The sequence below is a fragment of the Zalophus californianus genome, chromosome 8 (genome assembly GCF_009762305.2).
Source record: "Zalophus californianus isolate mZalCal1 chromosome 8, mZalCal1.pri.v2, whole genome shotgun sequence".
Classification (NCBI taxonomy): domain Eukaryota; kingdom Metazoa; phylum Chordata; class Mammalia; order Carnivora; family Otariidae; genus Zalophus; species Zalophus californianus.
This window is the reverse complement of record NC_045602.1, coordinates 20,172,717-20,196,935: the sequence shown is the minus strand read 5'-3', so window position 1 is coordinate 20,196,935 and position 24,219 is coordinate 20,172,717. Positions and strand designations below refer to the sequence as shown.

Sequence of the window (24,219 nt, the reverse complement as noted above, 5' to 3'; positions counted from 1 at the left end):
ATTCCCTAACCGGGGGGGGGGGGGGGGGGGGGAGAGCAGGGGAGGTACCTTCACACTCACCCAATGCTACCACAGAAACCCGGATATCACCTTTGAAATTTTTTCCACTGTCACATCCTATATTGTACTCAATCACCATGCCCCATCTAGCCTATTTCGAAAATAAGTCCTTGTCCACATACATACAAATCTGATATCCTATTCCTGTTTAAACCCCTTCCATGAGGTTTTATCTCACTTATAATAAAATCCCGAACTCATGACATAGCCACTCTTCCCATAGCATGGTATGTTTTAGCAGCACTGGTCCTTCCTGAGTTCCTACCTACTGTCCGGTCTTTCTTCCCCACTCCATGGCCTTCACTATAATATATTCTCTGTTGCAAATAATCTTTTATTTTCTTTACCTGCCCAATTCCTATTCACTGTTCAAGCTTCAGCTAAAACTCTACTACTCTTACCACAGTAATCTAAATCAGCCCTTCCTTATACTTCAATAGCACTTTCTACTTCTCTTCCTTAGCATTTTGCAAAATTTATATTAACCTATTTGTGTGATTATGTGCTTACTGCCTCTCTCCCTCACTAGACTTTAAGCTCCTAGATGGATGTTTTTTAACTTGCACAGAGTAGGTACATAATTTTAAAAGGTTAAATTATGTTATTACTGAACCTATTCCAATTCAACAATAGTAATGCAGTTAAAAGCTTAAAGAGAATGTGGATCATTAAACTGGTCAAAGGACATTACATCTTTCTAAACAAATCCAAGAGCGGTATCACTGGCATGGGGGGCGGGGGTACACTAGATTGTTAATATAAGGGATTAGGCACAGGTTTGAGGGTGAGAACACATGGGTAACAGAAAGCTGAAAGTAGTAAACCTGCTGGATTAGTCTCTACTAATTGGAGAAAGCCCATTTCTGTGGCAACATTCTGCAATATAATTTCTCTCTCTGTTTTTGCTACAAGGCGAGAGAAAACACCAGGATGTTGGAGAGAGTCCACATTCAAAGAGCTAAAAATGAAATGTAACACCTAAACTACAAGTGTTTAGTTCTTTCTTGAAGAGCAACTTTACTGAATCAGAAGGCAGCTGTTGAAGACTATCAAAACTAAGCTGTTCTAAATCTCCAAAACACTATGGCGGGATGCTCAGACAGGATTTTAATTCCCAATACAGGTTTTACATGTGTTAGAAGACGGCATTGTACTAAGATGGCATTTTACAAAACACAGGTTAGATCACTTTAGGTAACAGTTAAAATTGGCATATACTTTATCAGATGAGTGTTTGCATTACACATTTTTCTAAGTGCGGGCTCAGTTTACTCCACACACTGTCAAGAAAAAGACAGTCTTACTACCTCTTTGTACCTCTCAAGGGCAGCAAAGAATAGATATTCACTAAAGTTAACCAATAAAAATGCTTGTATCTAGATATTTCTGTTTCTTTTTGTAATATTTCTAAATTACATATTACCTTTTAAAATAGAGAAGTGACCTGCATATGTGCTTAGAGGTTTTAATAAGTAATTCCATTTTTTGGAATGCAAAGTTATAATCACATAATGAGGTGTGCTAATCTACAGTTACATTTAACTATCACTTTCCATCTAGGGGCATGCACAGTATCTTCGGGTGAAGGGGGGGCGGACAATAACCAGACACCTTAGCCTCATGACTTCAAAAAACAGGTAATACACATTATAAGGTATTTTAAAATCAGATTATAGAATTTTGTTATTATTTCTTTTACTCAGTACACATCATTTCTTTTTTAACAGGCAGAGCGATTCAAGACTCACATATTCAAGTGCCCGATGTGTGGTAAGCACGATAGCAGGTGCTTGGGAGTGGCAGTGAACAAGAGAGATGAAGTTCCCACTCTTCAAAGCTCACATTCCAGTGAGAGGAAAAGATCAATAAATAAAACAATAATTTGAGGCAGAGTTACAAGGGGAGCTACTTTTACACATTAGATGGAGTATTAAGGCCAGTGTGTATGTGAGGGTAATGTCTGAGCTGAGATTACATATAATAAAAACTTCAGCCTTTCCGAGCTACCCAGGGAAGGGTCTATACGGCGTTGTTTTGCGTTCCCATCGTAACTTAAAGAGAAACTTTCACAATGTCTGGAGCCCTTGATGTCCTGCAAATGAAGGAGGAGGATGTCCTCAAATTCCTTGCAGCAGAAACCCATTTAGGTGGCACCAACCTTGACTTTCAAATGGAACAGTACATCTACAAAAGGAAAAGTGATGGTATCTACATCATAAATCTGAAGAGAACCTGGGAGAAGCTTCTGCTGGCAGTTCGTGCCATTGTTGCCACTGAAAACCCAGCTGATGTCAGTGTCATATCGTCCAGGAATACTGGCCAGAGAGCTGTGCTGAAATGTGCTGCTGCTACCGGAGCCACTCCTATTGCCAGCCGCTTCACTCCTGGAACCTTCACTAACCAGATCCAGGCAGCCTTCCGGGAGCCAAGATTTCTGGTGGTTACTGATCCCAGGGCTGACCACCAGCCTCTTACAGAGGCGTCCTATGTTAACCTGCCTACCATTGCTCTGTGTAACACAGACTCTCCTCTGCGCTATGTGGACACTGCCATCCCTTACAACAACAAGGGAGCTCACTCAGTGGGTCTGATGTGGTGGGTGCTGGCCAGGGAAGTTCTGCACATGCGTGGCACCATTTCCCGTGAACACCCATGGGAGGTCATGCCTGATCTCTACTTCTACAGAGAATGTGAAGAGATTGAACAGGAAGAGCAGGCCGCTGCTGAAAAGGCTGTGACCAAGGAGGAATTTCAGGGTGAGTGGACAGCTCCAGCTCCTGAATTCACTGCTACTTAGCCTGAAGTCGCAGACTGGTCTGAAGGCGTGCAGGTGCCCTCGGTGCCTATTCAGCAGTTCCCTACTGAAGACTGGAGCGCCCAGCCGGCCACCGAAGACTGGTCTGCAGCTCCCACTGCTCAGGCCACTGAATGGGTAGGAACAACCACTGAGTGGTCTTAAGCTGCTCTTCCACAAAGGCAAACAAAACGGAAATAGAAATGGAAAAGGCTGACAGAAAATAAACAGTTTGTAAAAAAAAAAAAAAAAAAAAAAAAACACTTCATCCCAAAAGGATTTCAGAAATGAATGATGTCATAGTATGTGTGAAAAACTCGGCACAAAAAGCCCATGCTCCGGGACACCTGGGTGGTTCAGTCAGTTAATTATGCAGCTCTTGGTTTCAGCTCAGTCATGATCTCAGGGTCAGAGGATTGAGCCCTGAGTCGGGCTCTTTGCTCGGCAGGGAGTCCACTTGTTCCTCTCCCTCGGCTCCTCCCCCCACTATCCTCTCTCTCTCTCTCTCTCTACACTATCACTTCTCTGAATTGTCACCTCTCCTTTACACTTTTAAAAATCGAGGACTCCAAGCCAAATTCAACAATACATTTAAAAAAAAACAACATTCACCATGATACATCACATTAACAAGAGAAAGGACAAAAACCATATGATCATCTCAACAGATTCAGAAAAAGCATCTGACAAAGTACAACATCCATTCATGATAAAAACTTTCAACAAAGTAGGTTTAGAGGAAACATACCTCAACATAATACAGGCCATATATAAAAAACCCATAGCAGACATCATACTCAATGGTGAAAACCTGAGAGCTTTTCCCCTAAGATCAGGAACAAGAAGACCAGGATGTCCTCTCTCACCACTTTTACTCAACATAGTACTGGAAATCCTAGCCACAGCAATCAGACAAGAAAAAGAAATTTTAAAAATTACAGAGGACTAAAAAGAGATTTAATTTATATAGATTATCAATATTTATTGTATTATAAATTAAAACTAAGCAAATTTTAGAATACTTAATAGCCCTTTAATAATCTATTTTTTTCTTTACTGCAAATATGTAGTACTGAAGAAGATTAAAGCTCACAAATATAGTCGAGTACCACTGCCTTGATTTGTGGTAAGCTACCAGATTTACCTTCCATTACTACTGTACCCTCAATGAAAATGTCTATGCATTAGAAAAGGCAAATAACATCTTAGTATTATTCATAAAACCATTTGGATGTTGTAGGGACACCTGGGTGGCTCAGTTGGTTAAGCGTCTGCCTTCAGCTCCTGACTTGATCCCAGAACCCTGGGATCAGGCTCCTTGCTCAGCAGGGAACCTGCTTCTCTCTCTGCCTGCCACTCCCCCTGCTTGTGCTCTCTCTCTCTCTGACAAATAAATAAATAAAATCTTAAAAAAAAACAAAAAACAAAAACATCTGGATGTTGCAGACCCCATGAAAAGATCTTGGGACCCTGTTACAGATTGAATTTTGTCTCCCCAAAATTTGTATGATGACACCCTAACCTCCAATGTGACTGTATTTAGAGATAGGGTCTTTAAGGAGCTAATTAAGGTTAATTAACACCATAAGGATGGGGCCTTAATCCAACAGGATTAATGTCCTTATGAGAAAAGGAAGAGACATCAGGAGTATACCCACAGAGGAAAGGCCATGGGAAGACACAGTGAAAAGGTGGGCTTTTGCAAACCAGGAAGAAAAGGCTTCACCAGAAACCAATACTGCCAGCCCCTTAATACTGAACTTCCAGTGCCCAGAATAATGAGAAAATACATTTTGTTGTTTAAGCCACAAAGTCTGTGGTATTCTGTTCTGGCAGCCTAAACAGACTAATGCAGACCCCCAGGAATCTGCAGACCTTATTTTGAGAATTTTTGCTCTAGATATATACTTTCTATCTCTTTCTCTGTTCTTAAAGAAGAGGGCAAAGGTGTGTTCAAAGGAAAAGATGGCCATCCAGAGCATGGGACAGGAAAATAAGATGGCATCCAGGAATACTAAAGAACAGAAATTTCCCAATATACATGGAAAAAATTATAAAGTGCAATATATAATCCATATAAACTGGGCTCTCCCACCAACCTACACCTAGATTTCAAAATCCCATTTTACTTACACTCTGAAATTTAAGCCTCCTATATCCTTCTTCTTATATCACTTCTCTGAATTGTCACCTCTAACTCCTTTTAACGCTTTGAACCCTTATCACTTACTTGACCTTACAGAATTTGGTTAGGGAGATTTGAGGTGAACCTTCTGTCCATCCTAAAGTCAATATTCTCTTTGAGCTTTCACGCACATCATAAGAAACTACACTCTCCTGGTTGTCTTCAGCTTCTCAATATCTTTCCAATGTCTGGTAAATGTGCTCAGTCTAGCCCTCTTTTCTTCAATGCCCATGTAAACGCACAAGAACATACACACACATGCTCATGCACACATGAACACACACACACACGCACATTGTTTCCTTAGATAAGTACTAGTGTTCTTCTCTGCTCATTTATTTAAAAATCTATCAAGTATCTTATATACAACACTTCAATACTTGAATAGCTTCAATACTGGGAAACATATGGGCATAAAGCTAGTTATAAATTAAGCGAGAAACTATAAAGAAAACATGGTAATTTTGACCAAAAAACAATGAAAAATTCCTAACAATGAAAACAATTTTATAATCCCACAAGTGACTAAGTTAATCCCAGAAAAAATGGGCAAAGAATTAAAAAAGTAATGCACATTAGATGATATATAATTGGACAATAAAAATAAGAATACAACCAACCTAATTAATAACTGTTTGGATTAAATTAAAATTAAGGAAAAGTAATTTCTCATCTACTAGGCTGGTAGAGCTAAAAGACTGACAAAATCCAGCATTAGTGAGGGTCTAGGGAATTGTGCAATGTCCCACATCATTGTTAGGAATGTAAATGGAGGGTGGGGTCCTGGGTGACTCAGTCGGTTAAGTGTCTGCCTTCGACTCAGGTCATGGTCCCAGAGTCCTGGGATCGAGCCCCGCATCAGGCTCTCTGTTCAGCGAGAAGCCTGCGTCTCTCTCTCCCAGCCCCCACTCATTCTCTCTCTCTCAAATAAATAAATAATATATATATATTTTTAAAAGGTATGTAAATTGGTACTGCCTTTCTGGAGTTACCAAAATAATTAAAATGTACGTAAAAAACAATCCACCTTCAAAGAATCTGTCCTCATGATATAATCAAAAGTGCATTAATTGTAGGGCAGCCGCTCTCAACTGGGACCTTTAATTCCCTCCAGGGGCATTTTTGCTTGTCACAACTTGGGAGTATGGGAATGCTACTTGTATCTAGTGGGTAGAGGCCAGAGATGCTTCTGAAAATCCTATGACATACAGGTCAGTCCCCACAACAAAGAATTATACGACCCACAATGCCAATCGTGCTGAGGCTTAGAAAGGCTGGTTTCAGAAACCATTGCAGCTACCCTTCCTCCTCCCCAGAAGGGAAGAAAATTCTTATTTTCATCGAACTCTAGTACACTAACTAGCTATGTAACTGGCAGGTGTGGACAATGTGCGCTAAGAGGTCCCACTGCTATATGGCTCTCCTTCTCCTACATTCATCATCCATTTTGCTAGACAGGTAAATTGATTCAGCCTGACTTCCTAGAAGTGGCTGAGCATCTTCCTCTCAACAGTTAATGGGTCAAAATACATGGGGACTAGAGGTATCACAAGTACTACGATGTGCCTATCATGCTGCAAACTGAACTTGATAGTCAGCTAACAGAGTAAGGTCAAACATTAGGTTTGGGGAAATGAGACAAAGGTGTGTATTAATTCCTAACCGAGCCTCCTAGGATACAGGAATACAGAGATCTATAACAAACTGGACCCATGGGGAATGCAAATTCATGAGCTCTGCTTAGAAACTTGCCTGAACATATACCAAAAAATAAAATCTGAATCTACAGACAGGACCCATGTTCAGGGGTGTGGTGGTTAAAGTATTCTAAGGGAAAACAGAAAAATAAAGAGATTTTAAATATATAAGATATATATTTAGGGGACAAAGGAAACCTCAGGAAAGATGAGAAATGAAGTACCATTGTTGCAATTTTCTAGATGTTTCAAATGTCATATTCTAGGCAAGGGGTCAATGGATAAGTAAACCCTCTGGGGCCCTATGATTATGGGAGTCACAGTCACAACCCCCTTCCACCTAATGAGGAAAGTGCAGTGGATAAAAGAGAGAGATGTAAGGAAAATTTCTAGCTTAGTTAACCAGATGAAAGATGGTATCAGGAATTCAAAATAGAATTGCTTTTCAAATATCCTGTTATCATCTCTTCCCACCTACCAGAGAGATATTTTCCCTAATTAGCCTAAATTTCATCACATACATCTAACTCATATAGATATCCCTGGAAAGGTCTTGCATATATTAAATTTATACATCAAATCTCATTCTTTATATGCAAAGCTAAAATATTTCATTCAATGAAATCCTAGTGTGAACGATTCTTTTATTTTTTTAAAGATTTATTTATTTGAGAGAGAGAATTCAAGTGGAGGGGAGGGGGGACAGAGGGAGAGGGAGAGAGAAAAACTATAAGCAGACTCCCTGCTGAGCACAGAGCTCAATCCCAGGACCCTGAGATCATGACCTGAGCCGAAATCAAGAGTCTGATGCTCAACTGACTGAGCCACCCAGGTGCCCCTGAGTCATTCTTTTAAAAATTAATCCCACCTAAACATCTCTTTTGTAGAAAATCAAATTTTTACATATGGCACAGGGAATATATAAAACATTTTAAAAACACACACAGGGGCACGTGGGTGGCTCAGTCAGTTAAGCATCTGACTCTTGGTTTTGGCTCAGGTCATGATCTCATGGGTCATAAGATAGATCCCCACATGCACTCCCCAGTCAGCGCAGGGTCTGCTTGAAGATTCTCTCCCTCTTGCCCCTTCCCCCATGTGTGCACCCATGCTCCTTCTCTCTCAAATAAATAAATAAATCTTTAAAACAAACACACACAAAAATAAGAAAATTAAATTTGCCCATATTGTTTTCCATATTCCCAGACTCATAAACTTGAATGGTTAATAATAACTTTATCATGACAGTTGTTGTACATGCTAAACACACCAAACTATATAAAACTTGGCAATAGCCATGAAAATAGAAATCCCAATTTAATGCCAGTTTATTATAGAAAGATAAACAGAATCTCCCCCAAAGACATGCTTTTCTTAAGTCTCAGTTTGGGCTACCTTTGATCTTGCTGGGAAGGAATTTAAAGAATTTTAAAGAAAGGATAAGAATTTTACCTGGAAAAACTGTAAAGAATCTGTAGAGCAGGTATGAGGAAGACTGAAGAGTCTGCAGAGGCTGAGAAGGCTGTTTGGGGGAGAGAAGGTCAAGAAGAGGTAGAAAGGTGGCAGCTTAGTAAGGAATAGGAAAGTCTGAGAATGAACAAAGATATTTAAAGGCAAATTACAGGAAGTAAATCTTGCTGGATGATACAGAATGTAAACTACTCGCTTCATTCCTACAAAATCTTTCAGGAATAGTCTACAGTATTCATTACCAAAAATGTAACTTTGACATTATATTTTTTTTTTAAAGATTTTATTTATTTATTCATGAGAGACAGAGAGATAGAGGCAGAGGGAGAAGCAGGCTCCCAAGGAGCAGGGAGCCCGATGCGGGACTCGATCCCAGGACCCTGGGATCATGACCTGAGCTGAAGGCAGATGCCCAACCATCTGAGCCACCCAGGCACCCTTGACATTATATTTTTATGGTTTGTTTGTTGTTGCTGTTTTTGCTTGTCTTCTTGTATACAAGAAATCCTGAAGAGAGCTTCAAGGACAGAGAATGGTAGTCTAAGGGTCAAGACCAATTTTCCCCCATCCACACAAAAATTACATTACAAAAATATACAGGTGGTTAAACTGAAGTACAGAGTAGTCTGTTTCTCATTGAAAAATAACGTATTTCTCCAAGTCAACTAACCAGTTAGCAAACTGGTTGATATGAGGTCATAAGAAACCGAAGTTTATGGGTCTGGATCCCCATGACCCACAAACTATTCTATTCTATGTTCACATGCTATATGCCTAATCTTTGGTAAACTTCCTTTCAAATGAAAGTAGGTGGATGGTCAGTGAAGGGTAGACAAGAGAATGAAAAGATGAATGAAAAGTCATCATTTATCACTGGCAAATTTAAAGTGCATGTCCCACTGATGTTGAATCTAAGGTCATACCACTTTGCAGAAAAAGGTCAAAGAACCATCAACAGTTTGCAAAAAATTATTCTATTTCAGTCTTAAGTTTTTTCAAGAAGGTTCACCACGTAATTTTAAGTCTAAAACAAACCCAAGTAAATACTTTCCAAGAATAAAGGACTACATTCATAAAAGAATTAATGCTTAAGATGCAATTATCTCATTTTAATGATGCTTAAATTAAAGCAATTAAACAACTTAACAGGGGAAAAGTGTCTATGATGGGTCCTGTTTATTGCTGACCACAGTTAAGAAATTTAAAAAAAAAAGAAAAGAAAAAAAACCCAACACACTGTGTTTAAATTCCTCTCATGTTTAAATCTAACAAAAGCAATAATAACATAATATGTAACATCAAATTCTTATCATAATTGAAAAGACAGTACAAAATGTCTACTCTTTCCTATTTAACCATCTGGAACATGTTACAAACTCCCTGAAAGCAAGAAAAATCTGCAAGTATAATTACACTCTGGGACTATTAGCATGACATGCTTCAATAAATACTCCTAATAGGATCTGCTGATATAATAATTGGCACTAAAACTGATGGACTTTCATTATTTGGCTATTTGTTCTTACTAACTAAATACTCAAGAAAACTAGTAAATTGTCCCTTGAATAGAAACAAATACCCAGCAAGGGCAAAATGTGACAGGTTGCAGAGGTAGAACAAAGGGACAAAGAGCAAAGATTTGGAAATGCCTGAGTTCAATTTATATTTTCTCTCTCCCTTTCTTCCTCCCGTCCCCACCCCCCCAAACCTGGCATAGCTATCTGGTCAAAAGTGACTTTGTTAGGGTTAGGAGAAAATGTTATATTAAGTCTTGAGCTGGCCAAATTCCAGTTGGCTGCAGGTCTTCAGACCAAATTTTAACAAGGGAAAATTATTCAAATGTATTCTACTCTTGTTGGTTTTGGAGATTTAACATTTAACTACTTAAACTGGAGGACTAAGCAAGGGAAGAACCCAACTAGCCAAGATTTTTAGGAAGACAGCTCTGGTAGCTGAGCAATGGAGGCAAGAGGGCTGCTGTGGCAGTCTAATTCCAATAAAATGAGTAGCTGGACTGATGCAGCAATTGAGGTGAACGAGACATTGGACTAAATCAACAAGAGTTGGGGGTGAAAAAGAGAGGTCAAATTGTCCACATGTCTGAATTACAAACATAGTTCAGGTTTACTCTTCAAATCCAGAAAATACAGGTAAATAAAAAGAATAAAATATAAAATTCACCCATAACTGTTCCACACAGAATTAATTAATGCAAACACCTGTATATTTACTCTTCTACAAACATAGATACATATATGGTTTTATTTTAATGATTATGGATTCACAGCACACATAATTGTTTAAAAGCATCTTTTTTCACTAAATTTATGTATATATAACTTCTCATGTCATTAAGTATTCTTCTACATAATTTCTATTGTCTGTGAAATATTTCTGGGTGTGTGTGTGTGTGTGTGTGTGTGTGTGTGTCACAGTTTTTAATCAATGCAGTGGTGCAGGACCTTAGATTGGTTCTAATTTGTTGCTATTAAAAACAATACTACAGGGGCGCCTGGCTGGCTCTGTCGTTAAGCGGCTGCCTTCGGCTCAGGTCATGATCCCAGAGTCCTGGGATCAAGCCCCACGTCAGGCTCTCTGCTCCGCGGGAAGCCTGCTTCTCCCTCTCCCACTCCCCCTGCTTGTGTTCCCTCTCTCTGTGTGTCAAAAAAAAAACCAATACTACAGGGTGCCTGGCTGGCTCAGTCAGTAGAGCATGCGACTCTTGATCTCAGCTCAGGGCCAAGAGTTCAAGCCCCACACTGGGCATGGAACCTACTTAAAAAAATAAATCAATACATGGATAAAATCTTAAAAAAAAAAAAACAATGTTATGATAAGGCATCTTTCTGGCTAAAATTTTGTTTATATTCAGAATTATATTCTCTGAATAAGCTCCTACAAACACCGTTTGCTGGCACAGGAGACTGGATATATATATTAATGCCATTTAGCCAAAAATGAGTTTACAGGAGATAACAGATGGCTGAGGGAGAGGCTAATGAATTCAGTTATGTCCACATTAATTATGAATATGACATATAAGCAGATAAATCCAGATGACTTCCAAACAAGTGGTATATAAAGGTTCTGGAATCTCTGACATACTGATGATAGTGGAGTACATGAGATGGCCAAGGAAAACTGCAGAGAGAGGAGAATGAATTACTATGGAAACACTCCAATATTTGGGGGCAGGGCAGCAGTTAAAGCTGAAAGATCAAGTGGGGGGAAAAAAAAGAGAAAACAAATAAAGGTAAGAGGAAAACCAGCAGAAGTTGAAGGTAGAGAGATCATAATGTCCAGTTTCAAGAATTATTTTCAACCTGCCAAAAGAATCACAATCCCTTAAAACATAACAAACTCTTCGAAAAGTGCCCAGAGGTAGTCAAGAGTCCTTTCTAAAATAAACCCCAATGAGACACAAGTGTCCCAAAGATAACAGGAATTCAATATATCCCAATACTACCATAAGCACTGAACCTACACGCTTTTATGCTCAATGTGTCTATCACTTTCTCCCAACTTAAAGCCATAAAGGTCCAAATAAGGAAAAATTCTACCTAAATTTATGGTACAGCATTATAAGGGTTTTTTGGGGGGTGGGGGTGGCCTAAAATTGTCTTTCTCCCCTCAAAGTATATAGCTTAGTATACTCAGCTACTCCTAGTATACTAAGATTTATTATTACAGGAAACATGTTTACAATTTCAACCTCATTTTACAAGCTTTCCAAAAGATCTTTTCCAGAATTAATTTTTACAAACTTGATTTCATTTTCCCCTTCCTCTTTCTACCCTCTGCTTAACCCTGAGGGATTAAGAGCTTTAGTCCCCCAACAACTGGGTTCTAATATTTCCAAACGCCCGTACCAACTGCCCACTTTCCCCAGCTCCAGTCAGGGACTACTCTTGCAGACCACAGTCCTTGGTGGGCCTCATATGGATGTACAAGTTGAGCTGTAGATCAAAGTATACCCTTACGTTCAAGTCACATTCATCTGGCTGCCAGAACACGCAGAGATACTGCTTGCCCTGGGGTTATTTTTAAAGACCCACTTCGTTCATTATCCCCACAATCACTGATTTCATTTTATCCCTTACAACTCCCCATTCCAATAGTCTCTTCTTTCTTCCAGTCCCACGATCCTCCCATTCTAGTTCTTCATTCGTTCTCTTTTTCATATCCCAGTTTTGCCAAAGGAGTGGTCTTTCCCTTGCATATTTTTAGTATGTTACTTTACTGGGAAGGGGCACTAGAAAAAGATGGAAAGAAATCTCAACTCCTATACCTACCTACAATTTTATTGATCAATATGAAATCGCTATCAGAGCAATGTACTAAACCAAACTAAAACTTATGAACTATAAATGAGCCACTGAAACAAATATTTTCTCATCGCATGTGAATAAGGATGAGAGAAAAGGAAACGTGTAAACAGTACATGGTGATATTCGCCCCAACTTACAAATCATCATTCCATCCTCTCAGAGATCACTGTTTCTCCCTCTCTCTCCTCCTCAGAAGCATAGCGTCATGTGACACTAGTACTGAATAACAAGCACATAGGCCATGTGGATATAATACCTCAGAAAAGTGCTCTTTAATAGAAATTTCATTATTGTATTTTACTTTTAAAAACTACTTTAGTAAAGCCTAGCCCTAAAAGTAGGCTCTTACTTAATACTTCAACACCGACCTGATAAAAGCACACTTTCTTAGCATCTCTGATATTTTCATTAATGTGGAGGATACCTATTTTGTTAGTGAATGGGACACCTTCTGTGCAATGACAAATTTCTACCAGCCTTTGTTTTGCCTCCTATCTGGATTTATGATTCTAATCCCCCACATCATCATTCTCCTTCTGGGAAGCCATTCTTCGTCCACTATGGTTTGGTTGAGTATCCCTCCTGTGTGTCCCCATGACACCCTATGTTTACCACACTGCAGAAGCTAGCAAAGGATTTGCCTACCTATCTGTATGGATGCCTGCAAGACAGTTAACTCCTTGAGCGCAGGAAGGCTATGTCTTACTCACTACTGTATCTCCAGAGTCTAGGGCAGTGCTTGGCACCAAGTATATTCTCAATAGAGAGACACAGCGTGGCCCCCACCAGGACCATCAACCAGTACCATCAACTGATCTGCTCCTACACTAGGCTTATTATAATCTCCTGTATGTAAGTCAACATAGTTTTCTTAGGGGATACCATAAATCCTGACACTAACCTTCCACTTTGCGTGTGGTTAAGCAATACATTACAGGTTCTATTTATTTCTTCAAAATCTCTATGAAGTCAAAATAATTACCCTCTTTTACCAGTACAAAAAGTAAAAGCCCAGAGAAGATAAACTGCTTTCTCATAGCTATACAGTAAGCACCTGAGGAAAGATTCATGCCTGTCTTACTGTAAATCAAAGCTGTTTCTACTGTACTATTTTGCTTCCCCAAACCTATACTGAAGCAACATGAATATATAATAAGTCAAATATATTTTTCTTGCTATATTCTGCAATGTTAGATTCCCTCTGGGAATCAATAAAATGTTAAGTATCTGGAAGACTATAAGGATTGTGGGTCAAACTTAGACGCTCTGGAATTATATTAACTATCTGGATTCAGTTATTAATTGTGCTACCTGCTAGCTATGTAATATTGCATAGCTATTTAATTTCTTTGTGCTTCAATTTCTCATTTATAAAATGAGAATAGGAGTAGCAGCTATAGCGCTGTTGTGAGGAGATTACAATACATGTGAAGGATGTAGAACAGACCCTAGCATGTAATAATACTACTAATAGCCAGGATTACTGCATGCCTACTATGTATGTTAACTTGTTCTCAGTAAACATTAGCTATGAGTGTTTAATTATTTAAGTTTACACAAAGAAGTTAACTTTTTCTATGTCAGTGGTTCTCAAACCTTATAGTGCATCCCAATTATCTAAGATGTTTTTAAAAATACCCACAGGACCTGCATTCTGCAGATTCTCATCTGTGGGTCTGGACTGGTTTCTAGAAACTATTGTTTTGAAAAAATTCCAACAGGATTCCATTCTCTGAAATATACTAGAGGTCTTACATTTCTGCTATATAGCATCTGAAACTGCTCAATAAAATATAAAAAGTACCCTTTTCAATGCAGGATACCCCATAAAGAATGCAAGGGAAAACCACTAACATCAAGAATGGAAACAAATCAAGAAAAAAGACAGAAAAGCACGCAGCAAAGCTGCCAGATAATCCAGGGGGCATAAACTAGGAGTGAGAGAGATCAAGGAAAAAGGCTCAGGCCTCCTGAAGTCTCAGAGACCATCAGACAAAGTTGGGGCCCAAAAGGACAATAACCCAGGAAAAGGATGAATTCAAACATCAAAAACACCTCAAAGGCAAACATCAAAGAAGATTTACCTCTTTGCTTTAGCAAACACATCATGAGAATTTGATGCCTGAATCATCTACACGATGTGGATGTTCCTAAAAACCAAGAGTAAGAATTTTAAGTTAAAATCCAGGTTCATAGACTAAGCCCCCCAACTCCAAGCACACAGTAGAAGGAAATAAAATCCTCTCTAGAAGAATGTATCCTAAACCCAAACCAAAAAGAGTTTTCATAATTACACAGGATTCCAAAGAAAAGGAGTTCAGAACTCAAAAAGAAAATCACAAAACACACAAGTAAACAAGGCATTATTACAAAATATCAGTAAAAATTTAAAAATTTGTTGTAAAAATTTCTTGTAAATTCAGGTATTAGAATTATCAAATATAGAACATTAAATATGTTTAATGCATAAGAGAAAAGCAAATAGAGGGGTGCCTGGGTGGCTCAATCAGTTAAGCATCTGCCTCCAGCTCAGGTCATGATCTTGGGGTCCTGGGATAGAGCCCGTGTTGGGCTCCCTGCTCAGCGGGGAGTCTGCTGCCTCTCCCTCTGTGTGCACACTCTCTCTCTCAAATAATAAAATAAAAATCTTAAATAAAAAAAAAGCAAATACAAAACACTAGTAAGGTCCAAGAGGGTATAAAAAAAATGAACAGACAAATCTAAAAGAGCCAAACAGAAGCGCTAGAACTGAAAAACATCGTAAGTAAAACCACAATGAAAGAGTTAACTAGAAACTAAAACAAAGTGAACAGTGAGACAGCTATCACAAATTTATAGCAGCCTACACGGTCACTAGAAGGGAAGTGTGAAAGAGAGGTTAAGAAACATGGAGGAGTGGGGTGCCTGGGTGGCTCAGTCGTTGGGTGTCTGCCTTCAGCTCAGGTCATGATCCCAGGGTCCTGGGATCAAGCCCCAGGGTCCTGGGATCAAGCCCCGGGCTCCCTGCTCTGCGGGAGGCCTGCTTCTCCCTCTCCCTCTCTCCCCCTGCTTGTGTTCCCTCTCTCACTGTGTCTCTCTCTGTCAAATAAATAAATAAATTCTTAAAAAAAAAAAAAAAGGAAAAAAGAAACATGGAGGAGAGAATGGAATAATCACCACCACCAGAAGGACTATATTCTCTGATCATAATATAATGAAAGAAAAGTCATAAAGAAATTAAACTCTTAAAAAAAAAAAAAAGGAAAAAAGAAACATGGAGGAGAGAATGGAATAATCACCACCACCAGAAGGACTATATTCTCTGATCATAATATAATGAAAGAAAAGTCATAAAGAAATTAAACACAAAACTGCCAAGCATTTGGAAATTTAAAACTTCATCTCTAAATAACTCACAATTCAAGAAATAATAACAGAAAAAAATTTATTTTTTAACAGAAAAAAATTGTAAAACTAAGAATGAAGTAATAATGAAAATACTACACTTCAAAACTATAAAATGCAGCAAAAGCAACACTCAGAGGAGAATGTATTCCCATAAATACTTTTATTAGGAAAGAAGAATGGCTGAAAATTAATGGGGTAAACGTCTAACTAAAAAGTTATTTCAGGGGCACCTGGGTGGCTCAGTCGTTAAGCGTCTGCCTTCGGCTCAGGTCATGATCCCAGGATCCTGGGATCGAGCCCCAGGTCGGGCTCCCAGCTCAGCGGGAAGCCTGCTTCTCCCTCTCCCACTCCCCCTGCTTGTGTTCCCTCTCTCGCTGTGTCTCTATCAAATAAATAAATAAAATCTTAAAAAAAAAAAACATCTCAAAAAACAACCTCACCTTAAAAAAAATAAAAATATAAAAGCATAAATCAATGAAATGGAAAACAAACACAATAAAGAGAATGATAAAACCAAAAGTTGGTTCTTTGAAATCAGTAACAAAATACCCTTGATGAGGTCAAGAAAAAAAGATACAAGTTAATTATTAAAAATGAATGGAGAACCTAACTAGAAATAAAGCAAAGATTAAACAAATAGGATATTATGAAAACCCTTCCACGATTTGAAAACTTAAATAAATAGGTAAATTCTTAAAACCCATTAAAACTAACCTAGGATACACTGATAGAAACGTATGACGAACAAATAGGTAAAAAGAAGAATTCCAAAAAATACATGGAGCTACCCCTCCCTCTAGGAGGTGGAGCTTAATTTCTAGAGTGGCTTAGGAACTCGTTACCAAAGAATTAAGTAGGGTAGGGAAAGAGAAGAGTAATGACTTCACACTGGAAAAACCTGGCAACACTACCTCAGCCATGTGAGGAAGGTTAATTTACCATCATCAGTGACGTGGTGGATATCATATACCCCCTAAAATGATGTGATGAGAATGGCACTTCCCCTCCGTGGGATTCTTCTCATAGCCTCAGTTTGATCATGAGAAAAACATGAGACAAACCCAGATAGGGAGATATTCTATAGCACAGCTGGTCAGCATACCTCAAGAGTCAAGGTCATAAAAACAAGGAAAAACTAAGAAAGTGTCACAGACTAGAGGAGATTGGAGAGACATGACCACCAAATACAACGCAATGCTCTTGAGTTGGACCCCAGACAGAAAGAGGATATTATTGAAAAAACTACTCAAATCCAAATAAAGTCTGAAGTTTAAGTAGTCAATGTCCTGTCTTAGTTTTAACATATGTATCATGGTAATGGAAGATGTTAAGAATGGGGTGGGGTAGTTGAAGGGCATACTAGAACTCAATATATTATTTTTGTAACTTTTCTATAAATCTAAAATTATTCAAAAAAAGTTTTCCTTACTTAAAAAAAAAGACTAACCCAGAAAGATATGGAAAGACTTAATAATCCTACTGCTCTCAAGGAAACTAAATCAATAGTTTAAAAATCATCTCCCAAACCATGAGTCAATTAGCTTTGTTTAAAAGTACAGGATTTGGGGTACCTGGGTGGCTCAGTCATTAAGCGTCTGCCTTCGGCTCAGGTCATGATCCCAGGGTCCTGGGATGGAGCCCCACATCGGGCTCCCTGCTCAGCAGGAAGCCTGCTTCTCCCTCTCCCACTCCCCCCTGCTTGTGTTCCCTCTCTCGCTGTGTCTCTCTCTGTCAAATAAATAAATAAAATCTTAAAAAATAAAATAAAATAAAAAATAAAAAATAAAAGTACAGGATTTGATTTGGGGCGCCTGGGTGGCTCAGTCAGTTAAGCGTCTGCCTTCCGCTCAGGTTATGATCCCGGGGTCCTGGGATCGAACCCCACGTCGCATCCGGCTCTCTGCTTGGTGGGGAGCCTGCTTCTCCTTCTCCCTGTGCCTGCCTCTCTGCCTACTTGTGCTCTCTGTCAAATAAATAAAATCTTAAAAAAAAGTAAAAGTACAGGATTTGAGGACTGAGTAACCAAACTACTTAGAATTAACTCCATATACAGATTTTCTTTTGTGTCTTGAGACTGCATGCTCTGAAAGGTATATTGTAGGGCATTATAGAAAATAAGAAAATACAGACAAGCAAAAGAAAAAAAAAAGAAAACTTAATCATAACAATTAAAAAAAAATCTTCTCACAAGGCAGTTGAGTTTTACCAAAAAGCTTGTCAGAAAGAGGAAATATTCCCCAATTCATCCTATGAGGCCAGTATAACCTTAATACTAAAACCAAACAGTATTAGTAAAAGAAATATGTCAATCTTACTCTTGAACACAGGTGTGAAACTCGAAATAAAATACAGGTATCCCTCACAATCGAAGCCTCAACACCAAAAATGAATTTATACAGCACATTTTATTAAAGGTGAGGCTGATATCCTTTGTTATCCCAATTCACCTCAATACTTTATAAAATGTATCAAATGGGGAAAAAAATGCAGTATCTTCCTATGTCCACATTGTCACTATCCATTCCCCAAAAGTCAGGACCTAACTAGTTCTGTGGTTCCCAAACTATGTTCTAAGTCATCCTGAGGTGCCACAGTGAACTCACCAGGGGTGTCAAGGGATGTTTTCAATTTGAAGGAAACAGCAATATACAACATCTGTCAAACATCACATGCATTCTTTCATGGTTTCAACATTAAATCACACTGCATTCCTTTTGATGACCTATTTGTGAATCTGAGTTTATGGTAGTTGCTGCGATAAAAAGCAATCACCGTGTGAAAATCAACCTGGAACAGGAAATGAGTGTGGCAGTGCCCAGTCTGATTCCAAGATTTGAGAAGTTATGCAATACTTTCAGACGCACACACCTCATTAGGAAGTACAGTTGACTCTTCAAAAACATGGGTTTGAACTGTGCTGCGCCACTTTCATTGGATTTTTTAAAATAAATACTGTACAATATATTTTTTCTTATAATTTTAATAACATTTCCTTTTCTCTAGCTTACTTTATTGTAAAAACATAAACTGTGTTAATCGACCATTTATATTATCAGTAAGGCTTCCAGTCAAGAGTAGGCTATTAGTAGTTAAGTTTGGGGGATGTCTGTGCAGAGGATCAGTGTTCGAAGTCCCTGCATTGTTCAAGTTCGACTATAATTGCGGTTTTTTAAAAATAAAATGAAAATATAACTTTTTCTTTGAATTCATGTATGTATTTTTTCAAAAAGCTACTAAGCTGTTAGGACATATATACGAAGTTGTTTGAACCTAACTGCATAATAAATGTAGCTGTCAGGTATTTCTTTGGTGTAAGGGCACCGTGAACTGGGGAAGTTTGGGAATTTCTGAAATAGTCATTTAACAGAGCATCCCTTACTATCCAAACTAAGAATCTAAAAAAACGTTATCACTGAAAGATACTTGGATTAGCAAATTGAATGCCCTGATGAACAAAAGATCTATCCATATGAGTTTATGCTAGGAATACAAGTGTGGTTTAACATTACAAAGATATAAATATTATTCACAAAATTAACAGATCAAAGGAGAAAACTCAAATGATCATTTCCATAGCAACTGGTAAAATATTTGATGAAATTCAACATTCCTGTAACACTTTTAGAAAAATCTTGAAGAGAACATCCTTACTTTATAAAGGGTATCTAGAGAACATAGACAGTACTGTAGATAGTACTGTAGATATTTGAAGCATTCACTTTAAAATTAGAAACAAGACAGGGACAGTCACTAACCACCACCTCTATTCCACCTATACAGGCATACATAACAGGGGGAAGGAAAGATGAAAGAACTGGTATGGGAGAAACAAAACTTAGCCAAATGATGGGAAAAGAGAAACTGGATGATCACACATGGCAGATTTCTGTGGGCCAAGCCTAAAGGAGGCATACATTACTTCTACTCTTATTCTACAGACTAGAACTCATTTAAATGGACATTCCTAATGCAAAAAAGGTGGAAAGTACAACCCAATCTGTGCCTAGGAAGAACAGGAAGTTTTTAGTGTACATCTAGCCACTCTGTGCCACAAATTAAATTGGAAAATAATTTAGCATTATCTGAAATTGAAAATGCACATACCACATGGCCCAGCAATTCTATTCCTAGGTAGAGATGCTTTTACACATGTATAACCATAAGATATGTATAAGAATACTCATTGCAGTATTGTTCATAACAGAAAAAAACAAAAACAAGTGTGTCAATCAATAAACAATACCATTGCATATTTACAACTAGCCATGAAAATAAATGTACAGAGCAATATAAATGAATCTTAGAAACTTAAAGGAAGATCTTAAGATGAAACATACCATATACCATTTTTTATAAAGTTCAAAAATAAATAAATAAATAGACTATTCTGTTTAGGCATAGATATATACGCAGTAAGACTTATTTTCAAAAATTAGAAGAGGTGGGGGGAGTGCCTGGGTGGCTCAGTCAGTTAAGCGTCTGCCTTCAGCTCAGGTCATGATCCTGGAGTCCCAGGATCGAGCCCTGCGTCAGGCTTCCTACTCAGTGGGGAGTCTGTTTCTCCCTCACCCTCTGCTCCTCCCCCCGCTTATGCTCTCTCTCTCTCTCCCCCACTCTCTGATAAAATCTTTTTAAAAAATTTTTTTGAATTAAACAAAAATTAAAAGAGGGCACGTGGGTGGCTCAGTCGGTTGAGCATTGTTGAGCTCAGTGTTGTTGAGCTCAGTGAGGTGGAGCCCTGACTCAGGCTGTGCACTCAGCGGGGAGTCAGCATGAAGATTCTCTCCCTCTCCCCCTCCCCCCACTCATGCTGGCACTCTCTCCCTCTCTAAAATAAATAAAATCTTTTTAAAAAATTAAAAAATAATAGTCACAAAATTCAGTAGTGTTTACACTTGTGGGAAGACAGGAAGAGGGATGAGTTGAGACAGACATACAAAGGGAGTTTCTGTTATATTGGTAAAATTCCATCTCTTAGGCTGGGTATACATACTACTGCTTGGTTCATATTAACATACTTTTAATGGAGGACAACAATTTTTTATTCAATGGATTAAGGAGATTATAGAATAGTATTTTTTTAATTTTATTATGTTATGTTAGTCACCATACAATACATCATTAGTTTTTGATGTGGTGATCCATGATCCATTGTTTTCGTATAACACCCAGTGCTCCATGCAGTACGTGCCCTCCTTAATACCCATCACCGGGCTAACCCCTCCCCCCTGCCGTCTAGAACCCTGTTTGTTTCTCAGAGTCCATAGTCTCTCATGGTTCATCTCTCCCTCCGATTTCCCCCCCTTCATTTTTCCCTTCCTTCCCCTAATGACCTCCATGCTGTTCCTTATGTTCCACAAATAAGTGAAACCATATGATAATTGACTTTCTCTGCTTGACTTATTTCACTTAGCATCATCTCCTCCAGTCCCATCCATGTGGATGTAAAAGTTGGGTATTCATCCTTCTGATGGCTGAGTAATATTCCATTGTATATATGGACCACATCTTCTTTATCCATTCATCTGCTGAAGGGCATCTTGGCTCTTCCCACAGTTTGGCTATTGCGGACATTGCTGCTATGAACATTGGGGTGCATATGGCCCTTCTTTTCACTACATCTGTGTCTTTGGGGTAAATACCCAGTAGTGCAATTGCTGGGTCATAGGGTAGCTCTATTTTTAAATTTTTGAGGAACCTCCACACTGTTTTCCAAAGTGGCTGTACCAACCTGCATTCCCACCAACAGTGTAAGAGGGTCCCCCTTTCTCCACAACCTCTCCAACATTTGTTGTTTCTTTCCCTGACCATTTTTGCCATTCTAACTGGTGTAAGGTGGTATCTCAATGTGGTTTTGATTTGAATTTCCCTGATGGCTAATGATGATGAACATTTTTTCATGTGTCTGTTAGCCATTTGTATGTCTTCTTCAGAGAAGTGTCTTTTCACATCTTCTGCCCACTTTTTGACTTGATTATTTGTTTTTTGGGTGTTGAGTTTGAGAAGTTCTTTATAGATCTTGGATACCAGACAGCATGGTACTGGCATAAAAACAGACATATAGACCAATGGAACAGAATAGAGAACCCAGATATGGACCTTCAACTCTATGGTCAAATAATCTTTGACAAAGCAGGAAAAAACATGCGATGGAAAAAGGGCAGTCTCTTCAATAAATGGTGCTGGGAAAATTGGACAGCCACATGCAGAAGAATGAAACTCAACCATTCTCTAACACCATTCACAAAGATAAACTCAAAGTGGATGAAAGACCTCAATGTGAGACAGGAATCTATCAAAATTCTAGAGAAGAACATAGGCAGTAACCTCTTTGACATTGCCCACAGCAACTTCTTTCAAGATACATCTCCAAAAGCTAGTGAAACAAAAGCAAAAATGAACTTTTGGGACTTCATCAAGATAAAAAGCTTCTGCACAGCAAAGGAAACAGTCAACAAAACAAAGAGGCAACCCACAGAATGGGAGAAGATATTTGCAAATGACACTACAAATATAGAATAGTATTTTATGGAGAATAACAATATAAATATTTAAATATATCTATTTATATTCTTATTTATTAACTAAAATATATTGTTGAATACCTAGAGAACTACTACTTAAGAAAAATACTAGTTATTACATAAACATTTAAAAGAATTTAACATTTATTACAGAAAGAGTTTACCAGTTGACCATCTGCTTACTTATTCCTAGTCTTCCCCAATCACATGACCATTTAGTAAATTGTACTTAATATAACAACTGAAAGCTACATTGAAGTCTCAGTGCTCTTCCTGAATTTTAATTAGAGTGAGTATTTTTTAAAACTACAGAAGTAGTAACAAGGAACAATTAAGGTGGAGGGGAGGAGACATAATAATTCTAACCAGGTTTAAAGTACATGCAAAGAAAGGAATACTTGTATTCTGACCCTCTTGAGTGAGGGTGGGAAGAAGGTGGGACTGTTTTCCAAAGAACAATCTCCAGAGGAATGCCAATTAATAAAACTGTCACGGAAAGGAGTGGGATTAAGATGCTTAGGAGCTCTTAAATCCTTTTTCCCCAGCACTGTTAAAAATGTAGCTTCACTGACTGATTATAAATGTACAGTATTATTTTTAAAATAATATTGAGGCTACAGAATTATGGAAAGTTATCCAGGTAAACTGCGTTAATATTTTGAATAGTCCGTTCTCCAGTAACTTTCTAAGTGACAAGCCTCCACAATACCAGCTATTTTTTATTGCGAGATGATAATATGTACTGAAACCTTGAAGATACAGACTACTTGGAAAGAAAATCAGTTGACTTGATGAAAACTGAGGCAAAGAATATTAACTGAGATACAGAAAATAAATGCAGTTTTATTTCAGTAATTCAAATTCTGTGCATATCATTAAAAACTGCTATAAATGCAATCCGAAGAAGAGATTTACCATGGGACTAAAACAGTAAGAGGCAATAAGGTTTGGAAAACAGAAATCAGAATGGGGCCTGAGAAGCACACACAGGAAGAAATACTACCTTTGAAAAAGGCTCCTATCTGGAAAGAAAGCAAGAGGAGGAAGGCCAAAGCGCAGGAACAATGGTAGGAATATGTGGCTCTGGACCAAGGAACATCCCCGTTGTTAGGACTGTGGGCAAAGCAAAGTAATGAAAACAAAAGCATACACAGTATGACGACAAAATAAAGAACAACAGATGGAAAATAAGAGATAATCTCAGTGTTACTTTCAAGAAGTGACCAATACTTTCATGGATTTTTTTGAGACTGACAGACTAAAGAGAAGGGGAGTAAGAAAAAAGGTAAATACAACTAACTGAAGCTACAGTTTCAGGTCACCAGGGCTCCAGTGTAAACAGTAGGACTAAGGCTGAGGCATATAAAAATGATTAACCACACACAATAAGCAAGTAAAAGGGCTGTGTATAAATTATAAACTAATCCAAATTAACAAAGCTTTCTTTTAAAACACGCAGTACATTTTGGTCATAGCTAAGCCTCCAACTTGTGGGGCTTTCCACTTGTCCCATTAGCTCCACTATGGAAGATGCTCCAAATCCTATTTTATGAGAGCTTAAATCTGACATATTTCATAAATTCTTCCCAGAAAATAGCTGTAAATACCTTCCCATTTTGAACTTCTACAGTTTTTTTTGTCTTTGTCACAGTAGATACTAACTACACAATTGATAGAAATGATTTACCAGCAGTTTGATATCTTTGGATATTAAATTTTATACTATAAATTTTGTAACCAAAGTATGCTGGCCTCACCAAGTAGAATAAAATTC

The 24,219-nt window shown here is 38.2% G+C and overlaps 1 protein-coding gene and 1 pseudogene across 4 annotated transcripts in view; one reads left to right on the top strand and one right to left on the bottom strand.

The window, feature by feature from the left end:
* NCOA1 (nuclear receptor coactivator 1) overlaps positions 1-24,219 on the bottom strand; it is a 246,093-nt gene that overhangs the window by 119,775 nt on the left and 102,099 nt on the right. The window contains exon 3 of one of the 4 annotated variants that reach the window (XM_027621455.2): positions 14,619-14,684. The exons of 2 other annotated variants lie outside the window; for them this stretch is intronic. The gene's annotated coding sequence lies outside the window, so the exon portion shown is untranslated. Of the gene's footprint in view, positions 1-8,188; positions 8,228-14,618; positions 14,685-24,219 lie in introns of those variants that run through there. One more of the 4 variants, XM_027621456.2, reaches the window with a different exon arrangement.
* LOC113937322 lies at positions 2,075-3,020 on the top strand (annotated as a pseudogene).